Genomic DNA, 7,945 nt, shown 5'->3' on the forward strand with positions numbered 1-7,945 from the left:
GTTTGTTTCCTAACGTCAAGAGACAGAGGTTTTATTTTATTTATTATTTTTATATCATTGACCAAACTCTGTTAGATGGTTCTCAAGATATTGATGATGGAGTCTTATCAAAACTCTGGTTTGGCGTCAAATTCAAACGAGTCGCTGTGACACACACGAAATGGCTTTAACTTCAGTGTCCTTTGTTCATCTCCCTCAGACTACATGTGTGTAACAACAGCCCAAACCACATATCTCCCTGAACTTAAGAGAACACATCATTCATCATAAGGGAAAACAATATTGGACTAATGACACTGCCCTGAGGAATCCCATTTTCCAACACATACCTTTATATACCTGATAAATCTGTTCTAACACTTACTTGAATAATCGTATCAAATATAAGTCTGAGATCCAATTATACGTCTGTTTATTGTGTCTTCTTGCTCTTCCTCTTTTTCCTTTTTATGAGACATCAAAGCCTGTCAACGTGACTTTGATATTACAGCCATCTTAATATATATGAAAGTAAATAAAATAATAATGGATGAAGCGATTCACGAAATCAAAGAGAGATGGTCTGATGAAGGAAGTTCCATCCAGCAGTGATGATGCAAACACAACTGGTTGTATCTGTGCTGTGTTTAAATAAAGCTTTGAGTCAACATGTACCCTGTGATTGTTTTTATCTTATTCTACACGATTATTGAGTATACAATATATAACATCAAGCATCAAATGCATATATATATACATGTAAGTCCACTGTGCATTGTCCAATCAGCAACAGAGTTCTCAGGCTTCATTAAAGCCAAGACCCTGAACAGATATATTCGTCTGTTGGTAGTGATTGCGCCATCTGCCGGCAGCGGGAAGTAAGCCTCCTTTTACAACTTTAATTCGATTTACGTGAAATTTTCACCGTGTTGTCTGCACTTGATGACGTGGACCGTAATGCGTGATTAGTGGGCGTGGTCCAGAAAGAAAGAAGAATAAACACGAACCTTTTTCACGCAGCGCCGCTTGAAGCTACGTTCTTCATAGATATATCTATGACGTCAGTCTTCTGTTTACAGTCTGTGGTCCGGATGTAGCGACCGTCTCCATGGTAACAGTGTCTCGTCCTTAATACTTCCCTCCTTCAAATCTACATTAATTAGTTCCTACTTGCTACTTCATCTACTACTAATACAGGTTAAACTACTGCTACTATTACTACTTCATCTACTACTATTACAACGTATACTTATACTACTACTACTAAAATAACTATTAAAGTAATGACAATAAATAAATAAACTAAAGATAAAAAAATAAAACAAGATTATTTACATTTTTAAATAGCATACAAAATACATACAACAACTACAAAATACTGGAGAGTAAAAGTAGAAAGTATTTGGTATAATTGTATTTGCTCTGTGTCCTGAAAAAGGGGGAAGAAGGTGTGTGTGCGGGGAGAGAGAGAGAGAGAGAGAACTGCTGCAGGCTCCATTTCCAAGAAGCAGATGACACCAGTTTACATTTGTAATCATAGATATCATTTTCCCTGTATAATCATACCGCGCACCTTTCAGCCAAATATAGCCTTCACACCGACAGGGCGGCTCAGCCAATCAGACGCAGGCCTGGACCCCCCCTCTGCAAATGAAGACTCCCTAATCAAGAATCTGATCTTTTTCCAAGAAGATGATCATGTTTAGTGTGAATGTTACTGTAGATTGATCCATATAGAGCCATGTTGGGTTTGTCTGCTCGGGTCGTGCATAGAAACATGGAGGTGTAAGATGGAGAAGGACCCAATGATATCAAACTCAAATTCAACTATGTTTTGGTTTCAGACGCTTGTGCACAAATTGAAATATAATTAATATTTTATTTTCGACTCACTAAACTGAGACACAACTAGACAATGGATATTACCCAGGATCCTTTGTTTTCACATTTTAAATGAATCCCACAAATGTTGAATATTTGCAGTTTAGTTTAAAAGTTAATTAGGAGAAGTTGCACCAAAGCACAATATGAGAACGATCAGTGAAATCATGCTGCCCTCTGGTGGTTGCAAAAGACTGTAAAACTGCTCCCAAAGTCTTTTATTGGTTCTTAATGATGTTTCTTCTCTTATTATTTAAGAACGTCTGTTTTATTAAAAATCACAGCTTCAGTCGAATTCATCAGATTCATCAGAAATCCTCAAACAAATAAGGAACTTATCATATTCGTGCCCTGACACAGACGGACTCATCCTCGGCCGCGTCCTCACGTCACGTTGATCCACTTCTGTAACAGAAAATAATAATAGTTCAATCCTCATTGTCAGACTTGTTGAAACCAGCTGAGCTGCAGCAGACGAGCAGGAAGCTGCTTCACTGTTGAGCGCAATGTCTACGAGAGATTATGATCATATTATTATTGAATAATGATGATAATAACAAACATAATGATATTGATATGTTTAGTACCTACAGGTTTAAAGTGTACTTCACAGAGATAGAAACTGAATGCATAAAGTCTATACAATGTACAATATGTATACTTTCTGGTCACCAATGATAATAATAACATTCAACTTTGAATAGAGCACCTTTAAAAACACAGTTACAAGATTGTTTACAAGTTAAAATGACTGAATGTATAAAAACTTTTATGAGATAGGGAAGTTTATCACTTTATAATAATGACACACGGCTTTTCAATCAATTTTAATTTGTAGTACACTTCATACAGAGGTTGACTCAATGTACTTTACACTAAAAACAGAAAAAACAGAAAATACAAGAAATTTAAATATATGAAATACTCGTACACTCTCTAATCACACACACACAAGTAATCAGTCATTGATGAATAAACACATGATTTAAGCAAGACATATTTAATGCACATTTAATGCAGTGCAATGCAAACTTGTGATGTTGTTATCATCATTATTCAATCATAATATTATTATTGTGTTGTTATCTGTGTGTGCAGGAGGAACAGTGTGCAGGAGGTGCAGGAGGAACAGTGTACAGGTGGTGCAGTGAGCAGGAGGTGCAGGAGGAACAGGGTGCAGGAGGTGCAGTGAGCAGGAGGTGCAGGAGGAACAGGAGGAACAGTGTGCAGGTGGTGCAGTGTGCAGGTGGTGAAGGAGGAACAGTGTGCAACTGCAGGAGGTGCAGGAGGTACAGTGTGCAGGTGGTGCAGTGAGCACCTTCAGGAGGTGCAGGAGGAACAGGAGGAACAGTGTGCAACTGCAGGAGGTGCAGGAGGAACAGTGTGCAGGTGGTGCAGTGAGCACCTTCACTTCAGCCGAGGCGGCAGCAGCGGGAGCCATCCCCCGGACTGTGCGCACGGAGAGGCGGGCAGCAGCCACCAGCTGTGCGGGAGGAGGACGCGGCTCCGCGGCTGAAGTGTGAAAGGTCTGATCTGCTCCTTCCTACCTGGAGCGACTCCTCCGGTTTCAGTGCACAGCTCCACTCTGCGTCAGCAACAGCTGTCCCGCAGCCACAGAGCTGCGTCCTCACAGGCTGGACGGAGGACTCGCGTTTTGTTTCTCAAGTTTCTTGGATTCTGTGGGAATATTTGCTGGACCGTGCAAGGTAACCTCCTGATTTCAGTTTTCATGTGTGCGACTCCTGCGTGAAGCTTGGAAGCGGGAAAGTCTCCGGCTGCAGATTGAAGGATTCGACTCGTGAAGGAGTTTTGATGGTTTTAAGATTCGAATTATGCTCAAACTACTTTTTCTCTTGAAAGATAGAAGGTGGAACGTTTTCATTTATTTGTTGGCTCTGAAAAATAATTAGTCGTGTTGCCAAATAAATCAAATGCTGTTTTAAAAGCAGCACCTTTGTTCTAATAATAAACGTAGACCTGTAATGGAGCTTGGGTCAAATTTGGTATTGGTAGATTCATGACGTCTCAGCAGTGTTTTTGAATGTGTGCATGAGTGAGTGTGTGTTTGTGTTGTGAAGGTGATGTTATGTTATGTGTCCAACATGTGTTTTTGCTGCCACACTTGAACATCACGACAGGGCCATGTCCTCAACTGCCAGGTGAAGACTCCCTGGAGGCCACAGAGATGCCCTCAGACCAGTTTCCTTCCCTGAGACTGTTTCTGAAACCTGGACGAATCAGACTCAGATCAGATATCGATGCATTTACAAACTCCTATAATTAATGTGCATTAACAGCTGTATGTTCTGACCCGGTGTGAGGTGATGACTACTGGTCCGGCTCAAATTAAACCCTGCGTCAAACAGAGAGTGATAAATAAGATACTTGATAAATATTTCCAACTTGCTGACGTTTTAGCTGCGTCTCAATTCAGGGGCCGCGTTCTTCAGAGGATCCCAGCTCGTGATACTTGCTGGCACCATTACCTCGGTAGGCCATGATCCTTCAGATGATGTGGTCTACAGGGCCCACGAAGACTGCAAAGTGGTCTTAATGGCCTTTGAAATGTTTAACATGTGCCGTTGGCTGCTCTGTTGACTTGCTGGTACCATTACCTCTTTCAAAGACTAGTTGTCACTGAAGCACAATGAATCCTGGGACTGGTCCAGGATGGATCCACCCACTGGAGCCATCAGGGACAGGGACACATTTGATGGAGTCTTTAAATTCCGACAACCTAGTCGCTTTGACTCATTCAGTCTACAAATGCAGCCTCTGAGGGATCCTGAGTTGAGACACAGCTTTGAATTATCTCTGGTGTTTACTACGATACCTGAAATCGTTTCTTAAGAAGAATAATCAGGGTGAAACTAATATTTTGTAAAGATATTGCAATAGTATTTCACCCATTCTGCTGAGATGTATCTGAAATATCTGGGAATCGGCCAAAAATGATATGATATGTATATATACCGTATATATATGTATTTGTGCGTATTATGGCTGCACATCCAAATTATCAAGTTTTATTTTATTTCCTTTATTTATGTCCCTTATTCTGTCAATGATATGCACGATATGTTGCACAAAAACATTTGGTACACAATAAAAAGACGTGGTATTGGATCAGTGAATAGGTTCTCTTACTCGAACGTGTCTCTGAGGACACTTTGCAACTTTCTCCGTCCCCCATGATGCGTCCTGCCAGAGAGACAAGGTTTTATTTTTAGGCCACGTCTTTATTGCAGATGGGCAAGAGACGCTGCGATGCTGTGGACGCTTGCACCCAATCGTTACTCAGCTGCTGCCCTGATCAGAGTTGTGGGACAGCGTGGAGACGGATCTTCAGCCGGCCCTGTGGTCCCCGGCCCTGCAGCCTGTACGTAACCAGCTGGGCTCCTGCAGTGGAGCTCCAGCAGCAGGGCCCAGTGCACATGGACGGCGGGGGGGGGGATCCTCGTTTCGTTGTTGTTGAAGTTCTTAGAGTGAGTTCTACTGCATCGTTTGCCTGAGACGTTGTTGACTCGAGGTGAATCTCCTCCGGCACGTGATCCCCGCTCACCTGTGTCGTCTCATGTGAGCTGAAGGTGGCATAGGATCCAGATTTATGTCTCTTTCAATGTGCACGATGTGGAATAAGACGCGTCTGTGGAGTGTGTTTGTGTGTCTCGCGTCACATGTTCTTGGACGCAGAAGGTGTCGGTTTTGAGTTTCTTTCACCAACTGAACCCATGTGACTGCTTGGCTGGGCCCGAGTATTTTCCACAGTATTCAAAGGTGAAATAAGGTTAAAGATAAGCTCAGCATTTTCTCCTCAAAATGAACATTTAACAGCGTTTGACATATTTTCTACTCCTAGGAACAGATGTGTTTTTTGTTAAACAGTTGAGTGGAACATGAGCGAGCAGATCCTCGACAGGTGTCTGTGTCTTTTATGAACTCGATCGTTGGTATGAATATGATGATATCTCCCGCTGACCCGTCACGAGCTGCATGAAACATTCTCCACGTCACTTCCTCGTGTAATCGACTCGGATGTCTGTGCAGCGAGTGCAAAGGTCAAGCGGGTCCGTTTAAGACGGAGGAAAAATCTGTTTAGAAAAGCAGCAACACAATCTATCTGAGACCTCCCTGTTCTTGGTGATGCCACAAAGTTGATCTTACATTTATGGTTTACTCCAAAACAGCTTGAGTTACTTAAGCAGTTAGATTCAAGACCCCCGAAGGCTCCTATGATCCTGGTTGATGGGAAACATTCACTGCAGCCTTAAATCAAATTCTGGATTCTTAAGTAGGGAAGTGGGAATATATGTCTCAGCTATCGTGCATGTAGAGATATTGTGTAACTGTGCATACACCTGCTAGTTGTTCAATTAAAAGACAGAGCTTGCAGCTGTGATGTCCAGAGTGTAAAACGCTTCTGGTGACAACATACAATGGCCCGGGGGGGGGGGGGGGGGGAGAGAGCAGCAGCAGCAGCAGCAGCAGCAGGTGGAGAGGTCAGCTTTAATGTGGCTCCCTATAGGGGTTTGGAATACAAAGTTAACTGGCGGGTGACAAGGTGTTGAAGCAAGCAGGGGAGCGAGTGAACCACAGCATTGAGATTCGACCCCGTGAGAAAATTAGGGCGGGGGGGGGGGGGACAGGAGCATGGTAAACGTCAAAGGACTCGTAGATAAAAAGCCCTTGTTTGTTCTGTGGATCCGTCGTTTACAACTTGACCACATTCCGGGTAGCAGGTGACGGTGGAGTAATGGCCGACATGCCGCCACCCCACCGTCTGACACGCCGGCCGTGATGCCGCAGAACCCCCCGGCATCTTCGGGGCACTGAACTTAAACCAACATGTACAAATGTGTACCGAGTGCGACTTCAGTTTAAGACAATCTGAAATGTGGAGAACTCGACTTCTCGGCTGTTTACGAGACGAAGGCCTCTGCTGCCGGGTGAACTCACGTTGCCCTTGTGTCAAGAAACCCTGAAGCTCGTTGGGGTCGTTTCCGGAGGTGAATATTGGCATTAGCATTCCAAGGTAGGCTTCTGTAACCAAGAGGTGTCTACATTACCCCGTCTATATCCTCAGGCAGAATGTCACAGGTCACATGGCCTCCACTGAAATGCAAGATGATATATACGTTACTGTCGGGAAAGGCCTCTGAACATCCCCCCCCCCCCTCTTCCTCAGTTTGCCACCTGTCCTCGATCGAACGAGGTGGGAAGTAATGAAATAGATCTTCTCGGAAAAAAATTCTGAGGCACTTAACTTAAGAGTAGATTCATACTATGTTACTTTATACCTGACATCCGCAACGGGTGGAAACACATCTCGATCAGTCAGATGCAGTTTCACTGGTTGTGTCTCCGACCTTAGAGGACACGATACCAAACCACATCCTTCTAATCTCCGAGGGAAGTTCTCTCACCTGAAAGTCTGAACCGAGAAAGAAGGCTGCGTCTCCCCAGACTGGACTCTGATTGGTTTGTAGACGGACGTGTGTCTGTCTTACTGACGACTTCCTTCAACTAGGGATTTAGCAGCTACAGTGTGATTTAACGTAATCAGGAAAGGATCACCATACGCCACAGAGGAACACATCCACTCTCAGGATGGGTTTTTTAAGGTTGGCTCAGGGGGCGAAGGCGTTGAGGCCTCGCGGCTCCCAGAATGTTTTGAAATGGGATGACGAGCGGGAGGTCGAGGCTTGAACTGGAAGTAGCAGCGCAGAGCAGGATGTCTTGTGATTGAATGACACCGAGTTTGATATTGGTAATTAAAAAAGAAAAGCAAACGCTGACCTGACAGAGAGTTTGGTGTCTGGTGAGTGTTTGAGCAGATTCGACGAGTGATGTGTGTGCGATGATAAAAGACTTTGTTGTGTGAAAGAGGGATTTAGAAGCTCCAGTGTGGTATGGCAGGGCTGGTTGTAAAGTGCTGGTCAGGCCACAGAGGCGGAGGCCTGGTAGGTTTGGGGCCTGGTGTGTTTGGGGCCTCCTGTGGAGCAGGAGGAGGTGGAGGGAAGGAGGCGGCTCGGTCAGATGAGTTGGCAGCCTGTCCTGTTTATCGGAGGGATGAGAGGCGCAGAGC

This window comes from Pleuronectes platessa, chromosome 21 (genome assembly GCF_947347685.1).
Source record: "Pleuronectes platessa chromosome 21, fPlePla1.1, whole genome shotgun sequence".
Lineage (NCBI taxonomy): Eukaryota > Metazoa > Chordata > Actinopteri > Pleuronectiformes > Pleuronectidae > Pleuronectes > Pleuronectes platessa.